Source organism: Tamandua tetradactyla, chromosome 24 (assembly GCF_023851605.1).
Source record: "Tamandua tetradactyla isolate mTamTet1 chromosome 24, mTamTet1.pri, whole genome shotgun sequence".
Taxonomy (NCBI): Eukaryota; Metazoa; Chordata; class Mammalia; order Pilosa; family Myrmecophagidae; genus Tamandua; species Tamandua tetradactyla.
Genome location: NC_135350.1, coordinates 51,579,707 through 51,594,371, shown reverse-complemented (window position 1 = coordinate 51,594,371; position 14,665 = coordinate 51,579,707). Strand labels below are relative to the sequence as shown.

At 37.7% G+C, this 14,665-nt stretch overlaps 1 pseudogene; it reads left to right on the top strand.

The window, feature by feature from the left end:
* Positions 1-627: 627 nt before the first annotated feature.
* Positions 628-4,166, top strand: LOC143668211 (uncharacterized; annotated as a pseudogene).
* The last annotated feature ends 10,499 nt before the right edge of the window (positions 4,167-14,665 follow it).

Here is a 14,665-nt window from a genome sequence, read left to right as displayed (position 1 = left end):
TGAGTATAAGAAAATTGGAAAAAGACTTCCAACCTTAGAGTTTTTTTTAGGCAGTCCCTCTTTGAACTCACCCAGTAAGAGTTTGAAATGCGATTTAGACTTATTTCATCATGAGGAAAGCTGTGTGGGGAAGAATAATCAATTTGTTAATCTTTCTGCCACAACTTACCCCTTGTGATAACACTCCCCATAATGTGCAAATCAGTGTGAAAATGCCCTCTATTTAAAAAATTTGAATGTCTCATAACAGAATATTCATACTAGAGAGAAACCCTATGAATTTACTGAATTTGGGAAAACTTCATTTATTCACATATCAAACTTCATTAAATGTGGAAGTCATGCTGGAGAGAAACATTGTACTTCTTAGGAATATTGAAATGCCTTTAGCTAGATGACAAAGCTCATTTAGCAGAGGAAAATTCATACTGGAGAGAAATTATGAATGCAAGTAAACTTCATTGAGTGTTAGGAACTTTATACAGGAAAGAAACCTTTGAATGCACTGAATATGATAAAGTTTTCTCTTGAATCTCATTTCTTACTCTACATTTGAAAAGCAATACAGGAGGGAAACCATATAAATGCAAGAAATGTAGAAAAGTCTTAAGCCAAAAGTAAATCCTCATTCATCAGAAAGTTCATATTGAAGAGAAACCTTGTGAATGTGGGTAAGCTTCCATTCAGATGTCAAATCTCAGTCAACAGAGAATTAATAGTGGGGAAAACCCTTTGCTTGTAAAGTGTGTGGGAAAGTCTTCAGCCACAAATCAAACCTCAGTGAACATGAACATTTTCATACTAGGGAGAAACCTTTTGAATGTAATGAATATGGAAAAGCCTTTAACCAAAAGCAGTATGTCATTAAACATAAAAACACTCACACTGGAGAGAAGCTCTTTGAATATAATGAATGTGGAAAATCCTTCAGCCAGAAGGAAAACCATCAGAAGATTCACACTGGTAAGAAACCATTTGAGTGTAAGAATTGTGGAAAAATTTTCATACAGAAGTCAAAACTTATCAGACACTAGAGAACTCATACAGGAGAGAAGCCCTTTATATGTAAGGAGGTGGGAAAACCTTCAGTGGCAAATCAAACCTTACCGAGTGTAGGAGTTAAAAGGTTGTTGTTTAACCTAAAGCTTGCAGACACAAGTCTATGAGGAAATGCAAACTTGAGCTTTCAGGGTCTGGAACTTCAATAGAAGCTGAGATACACAGATAAAGCACAATGAGGTGTGGAAGAGACTTGCTTAAGGGAAATTAACATCCTAGCATTAGAAGTATTTACTTCCTGGAACTTGATTTTGCACTGTATAGCTTTTGCATGCAAACAACCTTCATCACCTTTCTTGCTAGTATATAGTTTTGTACTTGGCTGAAAATAAACTTGTCTGAAGACTGATGTCTCCAGATCCCCTGATCCCTTTCTCTCTTTCATTTTACTTTAACATTCCTTTGGTTTATTGCTGCAGCCAACAACTGAGAATGAGAAAATTCATATTGGAGAGAAAATCTTTAAATGTAATGAATGTGGCAAAGCCCTTGGACAGAAGTACCTCATAAAACATCAAAACATTCACACTGGAGAGAAACCATAAGAATGTAATGAATGTGGAAAAGACTTCTGTCAACAAAACATCATTTGTTATACAAGAGGGAATTCATTCAGGTGATAAACCTATGAATGCAATGTATGTGGAAAAGCCTTCTCTCAAAGCTCATCTCTTACTGTACATATGAGAAGCCATACAGGTGAGAAACCCTATAGTCGTAACAAATGTGGGAAAACCTCTCAGTTTTTAACTCTTGCTCTACATTTGACAATACACACACGTGAAAAGCCTTATCAGTGTAGTGAATGTGGGAAAGCTTCAACCAGAAGTCACACTACATTAGACACTTGTTCTAGTGTGCTAGCTGCCGGAATGCAACATACCAGAACCAGAATGGCTTTTAAAAAAGGAGAATTTAATCAGTTGCTAGTTTACAGTTCCAAGGCTGAGAAAATGTCCCAATTAAAACAAATCTATAGAAATGTTCACTCTAAGGCATCCAGGGAAAGATACCTAGGTTCAAGAAGGCTGATAAAGTTCAGGGTTTCTCTCTCAAGTGAGAAGGCACATGGCAAACACAGTCAGAATTTCTCTCTCATCTGGAAAGGCACATGATGAACATGGTGTCATCTGCTAGCTTTCTCTCCTGGCTTCCCGTTTCATGAAGCTCCCCAGGAAACATTTTCCTTCTTCATCTCTGAAGGTCGCTGGCTGGTGGACTCTGCTTTTCATGGCTGTGTTGTTCTGCTCTGCTCTCCCTGAATCTCTCATTCTCCAAAATGTTTCCTCTTTTATAGGACTTCAGAAACTAATAAAGACCCACTCAAATGGGTGGAGACACACCTCTACCTAATTCAGTTTAACAACCACTCTTGATTAAATCACATCTCCAGGGAGATGATCTAATTACAGTTTCAAACATACAATATGAATAGGGATTAGAAGAAATGACTGCCTTTACAAAATGGAATTAGGATTAAAACATGGCTTTTCTAGGGTACATACATCATTTCAAACCAGAACAACACTAGAAAATTCATACTCATTAAAAACCATAAGAATACCTTGAAGACGTGAAATTTTTCATCAGGAATTTACATCTCATAGCACATCAGAAATAATTATTCTAAAACAGAGCACCATGGATGAGGGAAACAAAAACTAAAAATTTATGGGATGTCAGAGATTATATACTGACAAGAAGGGCATTCATATGATAAAAAACAAACAGCAAACAGCAAAGGTAATACTGAAACTTTAGAAGAATTTCCACTAAAACGGGGTACAAGAAACAGATGTCTGCTATTATCATTGCTATCAACCTAGATCTGGAAATCCTAACCAATATTTTATACGTATACATATGTATATATATATAATTTTAGGTGTTGGAAAGCAAGAGAATATATACAAATAATGTAAAACTCTTGTGGTATTGATGCAGCAGAAGTGAGCCCAGAAACAGACTCATACAATTATTAGGATCTAGAATATGATAGAAATGGTATCAAGAAATGATGAAGTAATGTGATTATTTAAAAAATAGTTTGGAGGTAATTTGTTGTCCAAGGAGGGGATAACCATGCACACAAAAAAAATGCAAAGGGGTTAAAAACAGGAAAATGAAAAAGCTATATTCTTAAATCATCTTGAAAATGAGAGCATTCTTTAAAAAAACTTTTATAGAAAATATTTCTAAAAAATTTATCAGTGGTGAGTGAATGGATTTGTTCTCTGGGTAATATGAAATTACCTTATTTTATTAAAATTAAAATGACAGCATAAAAATAATTCACAGGCATGTGTCAGTATAAATAGTGATGGATCTAATTCCTTATTTTAATGGCTACAGGGTATTTTATTTTTGCGCTCATGTAATAATTTGTTTAACCAATCCTCTACTGATGGATTTTTACATTGTTTCCAATTGTTTGATATTTTAAATCAAAGCTGCAGCAAACATCCTTGTACATACATTTCTGCTGACCAGTGTATAATTTGCTTAGGATACATTTGTACAAGTGAAATTTCTAAGTCTAAGGGAATACGCATTTAAAATTTTGTTACATATTGTCAACCTACTTTCTTGAAAGGTTACATAAGGATTTATATTCCCATCGAGAATATATGTTAGTGACTGTTTCCTCACTTTTTTGCCAGAGAATTTTTATGGAGTTGAAGGATGTAGGGGTGAAGCCTGGGGGAGGAAGGACTTGCAAAAGAGAACGGGGTCATTAGATTCCAAAGGGGCTCAGAGGAAGGTGTTACCAAAGGGAATTGGGGGGAAAAAATCACAGGTCTCTAAAGCTGGGCTTAGAAATTAATCTGTCCCTGCCTTCCATTTTGTCCCATGTCTCAGTTTGCCCACAAGAAGGGAAACATACATCCTAAGCCACCAGAAGCACTGGGACTCCTTCTCATAGGATGTGGCAGGCAAGACATGAAATGGCTCCCTTTGGGTCTGGACAGGCAAAAGTCTTTCAGTGCAGTGTTGCAGAAAGCTCTGCCTGCAAGTACACCTGCCTGGCATGAGCTCCTGTCATGTCTTTTACATTAAAGAGGAGTGAGATTGATGTGTCCTATGAGGGAAAGGAGATCAAAGGCTAGTCAAGCTGCCAACTCTAAGAAGTTGTGCTGTGCCTGAACTTGGAGCTCAGCTCCAGAACTAGATAATCATCTTGGTTGCTCCAGGGAAACTTTTCACACCATTCTTGGGTAGGGGCATTGGAGCAGGGGTAGGAGGTAGGGATTGTCAGGGAGTCAGATTTATTCACCTCCATGCTTGTGTTATAGCAACAGTCTTAGTTCTCCCTCCCCCACCCCCACTCTTACTTTGTCCTTACCTCTCCTTAAATTGAAAGGATTTGAGTGCATAAATTTTATGAAAAAAAATACTGATCATAAACTCACCCACTATGTATCCATTCTAAGGGCACAAATGTTTTCATGATATATGTTATCTGCCACCTGTTGTCATAGGGGTTTATATTTTTCACACAGCTTCAGAAAGCTTGTTCCTTTTCCTTGGCATCTTACATTAAGTATCTTTAGAGCACAGTAGTGCAGCTGCTTAAACAGCTGCTGCCTGGACTTTATGTCAGGGGCCTCATTTGGGGGCTCAGTGACACAGCTCCTTTATGCAGTTTCCAGGATTCTGAGTTGCCAGCGCTGACAGGACTGTTCAATCAAGAAGTGAAATGGGCCTTTCTCTATGGTCAGGGAGCAGAGAGAACTTCATGTTTGTTTACCTATAACCAGCCCCAGCAGGTTTTCAGGACTGCTTTCCTTTACTTTCTAAATACTTTTAGAAGAACATGAATAAAGATGGTCCAGAGGGAAGCAGGCCTAGTCATCCCTTTCCTGAAATCCTTAATACTCTATTCTCGATACATTTAAAACCAGCGAGATTGTCAGCTCTTGGAAGGCAAATCATGTACCATATTCAAGGCTATGCAATTATGCTTAATAGACATTTGTTGACTATTTTATCAACTTGTAGAAGTTGGAGAGAGCACGGAGATGCCAAGGAAGGAGGCTATCTGGACATTTGGGCAGAATTCACAGTGACAGTACCTTTGTAGGGTCACTAGAGTTAGCCTTTCTTGGGTGAAGGTAACCTTTTATTGGCACCTTAAGATCAGAACCTCAGCTCTGCAGGCCCAGAGCTAGAGTCTAACATATGGATTGGAACAGCCTCTTAGTTAATGGAAATAGAGATATCAACCAATTGATAAATGTTAATGGAGTTCCTTTCCTTAGATCTAGAATGCTGCCATCAAAAATATGCTCTTCTTGGTAGCAGTATATATAGAAAACTGAACTTGTAATCAGAAAGTGATTGGAGAGTGTGTTGGTTTGAAACTGTCATTCATGGCCTCAGAAAAGTCATGGCCTTTATCCTGATCCAATCTTTTGGGCAATGATGTTTCTTTTAATCTTGATTCAGTATTGTGGGGTGAAAACTTTGGATTGTTTCCATGGAGATGTGACACACTCAACTGTGGGTGTGACCTTTTGATTAGATGGAGATGTAACTACACTCACTTCTGATGGGTTCTGATTAGTTTACTGGAGTCCTTTAAAAGAGGAAACATTTTGGAGAAAGCTCAGAGCTGACATAGATGCAGATGCTTGGAGAACAGTTGCTACAGAGCCAACATGAGACTTAGATGTTTGGAGATAAAGAGCCCAACAGACGTCACCATATACCTTTCCATGAGATGCTAAGCAGGCCAGAATCCAGAGTTGTGTCCTGGAGGAACTACATGAAGGTCCACAGATGCCACATGAGGAATCTTCCCAGGAAACAGAAGCAGAAATCAAAGGAGCCCAAGGAGAAAAGGACCAGCAGATGCCAGCCCCATGTCCTCCCAGCTGATAGAAGTATTCCGCATAAAATTAGCCTTTCTTGGGTGAAGGTAACCTCTTATTGGCGCCTTAATTTGGACACTTTTATGGCTTTAGAGCTGTAAATTTGCACTTTAATAAATTCTCTTTTTAAAAGTCATTCCATTTCTGGTATATTGCAGTCTAGCAGCTTTAACAAGCTAATGCACCAGATCAATAGCTGCATACCAGGTACCAGGTGATTTGTTGATTATTCAAGCAATAATACCACATCTGGAACAGCAGCTGCAATTGGAATCACCACCTGGTTAAGTTTGTGATAATCCAGTATGATAATCCTCCAAGGCCCGTCTTTTTTCTGCACAGACCATATAAGAGAGTTGAATGGGGATGTTTGTATGAATCACCACCCCTGCATCCTTCTGTCCTTAAAAGTGGCCCTAATCTCTGCAATTCCTCCAGGAATGTAGTTTTGCTTCTGATTTACTATTTTCCTAGGTATGGGCAGTTTTAGTGTCTTCCACTTGGCCTTTCCTACCATAATAGCCCTCACTCCATGAGTCAGGGAACTACTGTGGGGATTCTGCCAGTTTTTGAGTATGTCTTTTCCAATTATGCATTCTGAAACTGGGGAAATAACTACAGAATGAATCCAGGGACACACTAGGCCCACTGTGAGATGGATCAGAGCTAAAACTCCATGTCCCCATTCCAATGTTCAGGATCCCATTCTTTTCCAATCAAAGCCCTTATTTTCATAACAGACACCCTGCAAGGTTGAGAATTTACATTGTAAATCTGCTTCTCAAACAATGAGACTCTGGATCTGGTTTTCAGAGATCTCAAGTCTGTGACCACAGTAAATAAGATTTTCTTTCAGAGCACATATAGAAACTTTTATATCTTTTCTGTGGTGTTTAAGTTGCAAATTAGAAACTTTCAGCTAATCCCTTTCTTTCATAACCGTATCCAGCATATCTAAGAACAACAAACCAACATCATTATAACTCTTAACTCCACAAAACCCTTAAGGTGTCAAAAACATTGTCACCCAGAGCCTTGCTTTGTATAGAAGAATGATTAGGAGAATTAAATGATGACATTTTGCAAATCTTTATTGCTAACTTACACCATGGACTATCAGTGTCACCTTGATTATTGGAAATATAGTCATTAGTGCCTTTGAATCTATCAGAGTAAAAAACAATTCAAAAAAATTTTTAAGATTCTGTTTCTTCAGAACCACTCAGAGTACCAAGCTGAATTAGTCAGGTTTTTCCAGGGAATCAGAACCAATAGGAGATATTTGTAAACATGAGAGTTTTCAATAGTGTCTCATACAACTGTGTGGAGCCATGAGTTCAAATTCTGTAGTGCAGGCTACGAGATAGCAACAACAATGAAGATCATTGATGAATTTCCCAGGAGAGGTTGGCTAGCTGAAGTAGAGACAAAGTTCTTTCTTCTTACTGCTGAAGTCATCACCTCTCCCCTAAAATTCTTCAAATGATTGAATTAAATCGAATAGATTGAATTCTCTCATTGCAGAAGACACTCCCTTTAGATGATTGTAAATTTAATCAGCCATAGATGCAAGCAACTGACTGATGATTTAAGTCCATGAAATGTCCTCACACAAAGTGTTAGACTAGGGCTTGTCTAACCAGACAACTGGGTACCATCACCTGGCCAAGTTGATTAGGATAATGCAAGAAGATTTTCATAAAAGGACTATTTTCAAAGGTATGCATGGGGTGTAGGGAAAATATAAGGGATAGTGCAGTACGCAGGGTAGAAACAAGAATGCTGTAGCCAAATTAAGCCCAAAGAAACTAATTTTCTGGAATTAATGTTTGGAAGTAGTGTAGTTGCTGGAATCCAAAAAGAGAGTGTGTGAAAAAGGCAGCCTTGAGAGAAGCAGTAAGTTCGGTTGAAGGTTCACAGTTTGCCTGAGGAAGGGAAAAGAGGAATAAATATCCTGGCCTTACTCTTTCTCCATTCTATGCCAGGGCTCTTCATTAGCCCAACCAGAAGCCTGAAAACATGAAATCACTGTTGATATAGTCCATCAATTCAGTTTCCTGGGTCAAAGAGCAGAATGGAGAAGATTGGAGAGTGGATCTAGAAGACAAAGAGAAGGTATACTGTCCAGTCCATTGTGTATCCTCTTGCAAAGATGGTGCTGAACACTGAAAGGACTGATACAGGAAGAGAGAGATAAGGACACTATAGTCTGGATCATGTGCAGATGGTATCACTTGTTCTTAAACAATCTTAAGATATTGTTCTTAAACAATATATATAAACTTCAGGCTTTTGGGTAAGTCTTAGATTCAGCAGGCTCTCTAGGTGGTGGTGAGGAGTGCTTGGAAATATACCTTTGGCTATTATTGAGGGAAGAGGAATCTTCCTCATTTCAACTAGTTAACTAGTTATTTTATGCAATAAAAATAACATAATGGAAACATATTTAGAATGAATATTCAAATGGTGAAAAAAGTGGAAAGTGGGATAACTGATGCAATCTGGAAGTGGACATCCAGCAAAGACAATTCATTTAACTTTAATGTAAATATATTTGATAAACAGTACTTTTTAAACCTTTCAATTATATATCCCAATGGCTGTGATCTCTCTGTATATGCATTCATGTTTTTCATTTTACCTTTTGAAACATTAAAATTGTCAAGCCCAGAGAAGACTTTAATGAAATGAAAAGAATGGTTGAGAATTATTTGTAAACTTCTAACAGATAATCTAAGGTTATTCAGGTTTTATAGTTGAACAATTGTATATAAATATTTACAATGTACAAGGTACCTAAAGTGTTAAGACTTGTTTCCTTCTCTCATTGCTTATCAATTAGGAGGGGGAACCAGAATTATAGTCATAAAGTGAGAAACCAACAGAAGAAGGCAGGATATACAAAATAACAAATAATTATTAAAGACAGTTCGTTACTCCAAACATATTCGCTTAGCTTGGTTTTATAGGTTGTGGGTACAGTGTTAGAAAGACACACAAAGTTCCTTACTTTTAGGGGCTTAAATACCAATGGTGGGAGGAGGTAACCCACATCTGTGTATCCATCTACCCATCATCTAAAATTGTCTATCTAATCTATCATTTGTGTAATCTACCTTCCATCTGTCTACATGTGCAGTTGTGTAACAGTGTATGAAAGAGAGAGAGATCATTAGGGACCAAAGTGGTCAGGGATAGAGAAAAGAGTGGAGAAAATGAGACAGAAACTGAATTTGAAAGTTGGTTATGGACCAGATAGTTGGACAGGAGGAGGTTATATGCTGCAGACTTAAGGATATGAGCTAAAAAACAGAGACATGCAATGGTGGGGGACATTTTAGAGTCTGGTCATAACTATTCCCTCTATACTTTAAAGATTGATGGTGAAAGACAAAATTGAAAGGGTAAATTGGGAATATAATTTGGGGTAAGGCTTTAGATGCCAAATTAAAGACTTTGGATTTTATACTGTAGCTTTGAGGATTTTGATCATGGCAGAACAATGAGGATGTTATGTTAGACACTTTAAACTGCTACTTAGTTTTCAGAATGACTTGATGTGGGGAGAAATGAGTTGGGAAGACAGGTAATATGGCTATTGCAATAGTTGAGCCAGGATATAATAAGGGGTAAATCTTAGATGCTAATGTGGGAATGACAGTCACAAGAGATGTTATAAATGAACAGTGTATAAGCTGGTATTGACTGTCTATGTGGGGGCCAGACATAAATCCTTGTCAGAGACAGAAATGCCAAAACAGAGATAGGAAAGTGGTTTGAGAGTGGAATGTGGAGGTTGAAACTACCAAAATATAATACTCTGTTTTTGAACAGATTTAATTGAGATGTCCCAGAGGCATTTTTATAAAATCCCAGCATATAAGGTCTGCAGCCCAGGAAAGTTTCTGGGATTGGAAGTGTACATCATTGAATCAGGCTTTGTGTTGCAGCTTTTATGTTGATTGCTCTATGCTTTTCAAATGATAATGGGTTGATCTACGAAACAGCCCATAAAGCATGATGTTATCTCTAAATCTTCCTTTAACAAATTAGGAAACACAGGGTCATTAATGGAAGTGGAATCTTGATTAATTTAATGTTCATTAGTTAATAAATATTCATTGAGTGCCTTAAACATTCTCCATATTTTCTGTTATATAGGTAATGTTCTGAGCAAAGGGTTGGAAGCAGAAAAGTGTGGGGAACATATACAGTTTTGGGCTGGAGCAGAAAGTTCATATGACAGAGATGGCTGAGTAGAACGGCCTGGGTGGAAGGAGAATGAAATAGTGGAATAGAGGAAATTGTTTACTGAGCATCTAAAATATTCCAGTTGCTGAGCTAATCTACTTTGATCCTCACAATAGCCCTGTAAGGCAAATGTAATTTGTTAGCGCCATGTTTCATTGCATGTAACAGAAACCTGCTACAGTGGCCTAGTCAAATAGGGGCTTATTTTTCTCATGTAATAGAAAGTCCAGCAGTCCAAATCTGGTATTGTAGCTCTGCCTTGCTAACAAAATGTTGGGCACCTTCCATCTTTCTTCTTAGCCAATCTTAATGTGAGGCCTTGTCTTCATGCTCATTGCTTTGTGGTTGCCAAATGACTGCTCCTTCAGCCTACGTCAAATTACCAGGAAGAAGAGGAGGTGGGGTGGGTACCAACTAAGGGAAGCTAAACCCACCAGAAACCCTCAGCTTTTGACTCATTATCCAGAATTTTGTCATGTCAGAGATGGACACCGTTAGCTGTGTAGGACTCGGGGGGAGCTAGTATTCTTTTTTTTCAGCTGGGTACAATGATTCCCTGAATCAAATCAGGTTTCTGAAAGACAGAAGGGAGAGTAGATATTGAGTAGGAAACTGACAGGATCTATCACTTGACCCAAAGATAACTAGTAAGTGATGGAGCTAGGATTTAAACTTGACTCTTTTTGACTCCAAAGTAATAGCTTTCGCCCACTGAACTGTAGATTTGTAAAAAATCTAAGCACACCTGCAGAGAGGATCAAGTTCAGAGATGAGCTGCTGCTGAGATCACTATAGGAGACCTTCTCTAACATATGGAGTCCTGAGGAAGAGATGCCCCAGTTAGTTTCATTTCAAAGAGAAAACATGAAAAATACAACTGCAGTGGCTACTTGGTATTCAAGGAAGAAAGAATTGGGGATAAAAATCAAGGGAGACTTGTGATAACATAACAGACCTATAGGATTTTGAAGCTGGAAGCAATCTAAATGATTACCTAGATTTGTAGTTAATCATTTTTAAAAGAAATGCATACTCTTTTTTAAGTGTTTAAAATGAGTAATGTATTCAGTGTAGCAGTGAAGATGATCTAGGAATGCAGAGTGCCTGAGTTTGGAATTCTGAATTCAAACTTACTAATCATGCAATTTTGGGCAAGTTTTTTTCATCTATTTCATCATCTGTAAAGTTGGATAGTAACAGAAGCTTTTCTGGGTCATTATTATTATTTTTTTACCTTTTAGAAAAAAAGTTTAATTTTTTGCTTATTCTAGTAATTACAATCAAGTTTTCAAATTCAGGAAAAGCTTGGAACAAAAACTTATGTCTATTATGTGGTCAAATTTGAAAGAAACCCAGGTAGATATTTTAATTCTGGAGTACTGAACCAGAAGGCAGAAGCAGAACTCAACAGTGAGCAGGCTCACTGCTATATTCAACACCATCTATGCTGCCATATATCAGTCTCTCTTGCCTCTGAAAAAGAAACCCCAATTCATACTTCTTGGTCCTCAGGGATACTTTGTGAAGAAATTAGATGTAAGAGTGCTTTGAGAAATACCAATAGAGAGGACTGAATGTAAAAGCAGGATATTGGTCCTCTAATTAATTTGTATTGCTTCTGATTCAACTTCATATTAAAACATCATAGGAATTATCAATGGCATTATGTATTTTCTACTTTTTAAAAAATTCTTTTATTCTTTTTAAACATAACAACATACGAACATGAACATTCTTACCATATGATCATTCCATTCTTGGTATATAATCAATAACTCACAATATCATCACAGTCGTATATTCATCAACATGCTCATTTAGGTATTCTTACTTTCAAAAGAATGATGTTTTTTCCATGTTTAACTTTCCTGTGTACATTATTTTTATAAAAATAATTTGATTGATTGCGTTTAACTAAAATATTAAAGTTTCCTGAGTTATTTTGATTAGACAACATAACCCATGTAAAGCCCTTGGCAGTGTTTATTCCATACAATCTAGTCTTTGTATTAGTATGCATCTATAAAATACACAAATTATGTAGATATAGTCTATATTCAGGATATCTGCTATATTCAGGCTTTACTCATACTCAACTCTCTACTCCATGTCAGAGATATGATGGAAGGAGGCAACATGACGGGAAACCGTCCAGAAGTTGGAGTCAGATAGGCTAGGGTTTGAGTCCTGCTCTGTGTCTTTTAATATTGGGTCCTTCGGAGAGTGTCTTTGTCCTTTATTCAGTGCCTTTGTCACGTGTAACTCCAATTTGTTCTTTATGTAACTGAGAAATATGACTTTCTTCATGGTCCCTCATTTGACAATTCTGTAGCAGTGTACCAACCTTAATATAAACGTAAATGCTTCATTGGCTTCCACAAAAAATCTATTCACACTGAGCATATCATGGTTTTTCCATTCTTACTCTGGGGTTATATGGTCACAGAGAGAGATTCATCATATGAATACCCAAAATATCATTTGAAAAATATCCATTTGTTTTATTTCTTCTCCCAAGTCTTTCATATTGGTCCTCAGTCATGATCTTCCTCTTACCATTAAACTTTCCACAAAAACTACATTCCCCATCCCTTTTACTTGTTTATTAGCCAGGGAAATTTGCTTCTGGGTGCCAGCCTATTACTTTCTTTTTTTATCAAAACTGACTAATCAAAGTATTTCTCCCAAGAGAGAAATTCTTTTACCAGTTGCTAGGAAGGTAGAAGTTTTGTTCTATCATTATTCCTCTTAACTTTAGAACATAGTCATAGTTCTTTTCTTGGAAGAGAGACTGTGCAGAATACTTTCTATTTCCTCCTCTAGACTTCATTCCCCACTGCTTCCTTCATTCCCCACCCCACCTACCCTGATCTGTGCCCTGGGAAGATGAGGTATATTGATCATATGATGGGTTCTCTTGCCCTCTGGCTTTGGTTGGTTTAGCCAAGGGGAGGCAGCAGCCAAGAGTTATTTGGGGGTATTTATTCTGTTAGCTCCCATCTGGCGGGGTTACTGCAGGTTGGCTGCATCTTCCATTGAGGGCCATACTTCCTGTTAATTAGCTATCTTCTGCAGCCACTCTCTCTGGTTTCTTAGAGTTACCTTCTCTTTTTGCATCCCCAGGCCTAGCAGTGGTAAAACTCCCTGCTGTTGCTGGCTCCAGGAATGCTTCATCATTTCTTGTGGCTTTCCCTTAACTTGTTTATACCTTCATAAATAGTCTTTTTATTAAACTTTCCTCAATTATATAAATTAAGCATACCATCTATTTGCAGATACAGCCACTTATTTAATCCCTCAATTCCTCCTTCTCTTAGAAAACATGCTTGAATGACTACTTCAGGCCAGGAACTATTCTAGATGCACAAATAATGATAGCTTTTAATGATGGGGCACTAAATTAGAGATGGGATGGTGCCATAAACCAGGAATGTTGGTCAAATTAGGAGCCCAAGTTGGCCTCCATACTTGTGGTTGCCTTCTAATTAGGCAAGACAACAGGGCCTCCAAGAGAGTAGCTTCAGGTACTGTATCCTTTGGCCTTGAAGAGTGGAATGCTGGCTGTTTCCTCTATGGGGAGGATTGTCATGTGTCTGGTTTTGAATTGGACTAGCTGATATTCAAGCTCTCTGTCCAGGAAACCACCTAAGAAAACACTGGAATAAGCTCATGGTTGTGGGGACTTGTTTCAACTGGTAAGCTTTATTTTTAGCAAATTATTAATTGACTTCTAGATGAATGCTCTCAGTTATTTGGGGGTCTGCAAAATCAAGTGCTACCATTCCAGTTGGCTTATGGACATGCATTTGGTATTGGTCACAATTCATGTCTGCATTATCTAAGCATTTACAACTCCACAGAAGGGCTGATCACTTCCCTTTTATGAGGGAATCACTTTTCTTGAACCTTCCTGAAAACTGCCTCCTTTCTAATAACAAAAGAGATAATGTAATGTTCCTGTTGACAGCAAGGATTCTGAACCACCCGTGCACCCAATGTAACCAATTCTTTTTTTTACCTCTTATCCCACCATTACTTATTTTTTCTTTTTTTTTACTCATCTATTCATACACTAGATAAATGAAGAATCAGACACAAAATTTTCACGATCACACTGTCACATTGTAAAAGCTGTATAGTTATACGACTGTCTAAATTTTGTCTCAGATACAAAATTTAGCACACAAAATTTTGTCTCAGAGTCAGACAACTGGGCACCATCAAATGGCAAAAATGACATCTGAACCTAACCAATACCGTAGAAAATGTCTACATCTGGTTTAAGAATGCAGGCATAAATGTTGAGAAAGTATCTGACAAATGCCTTCCATAAAACCCAAGTCCATATAGGATGACTACCTTTCTGAGTTCACAACTCCTTCCTTAATGAGGAGCTCCCACTCTGCAAATCATAAGACTAGTTTTTACTTTAGTTATTTCCCCTTGAGATATGTCAAGTTGGTTTACCTGATTATGGTCAAGTG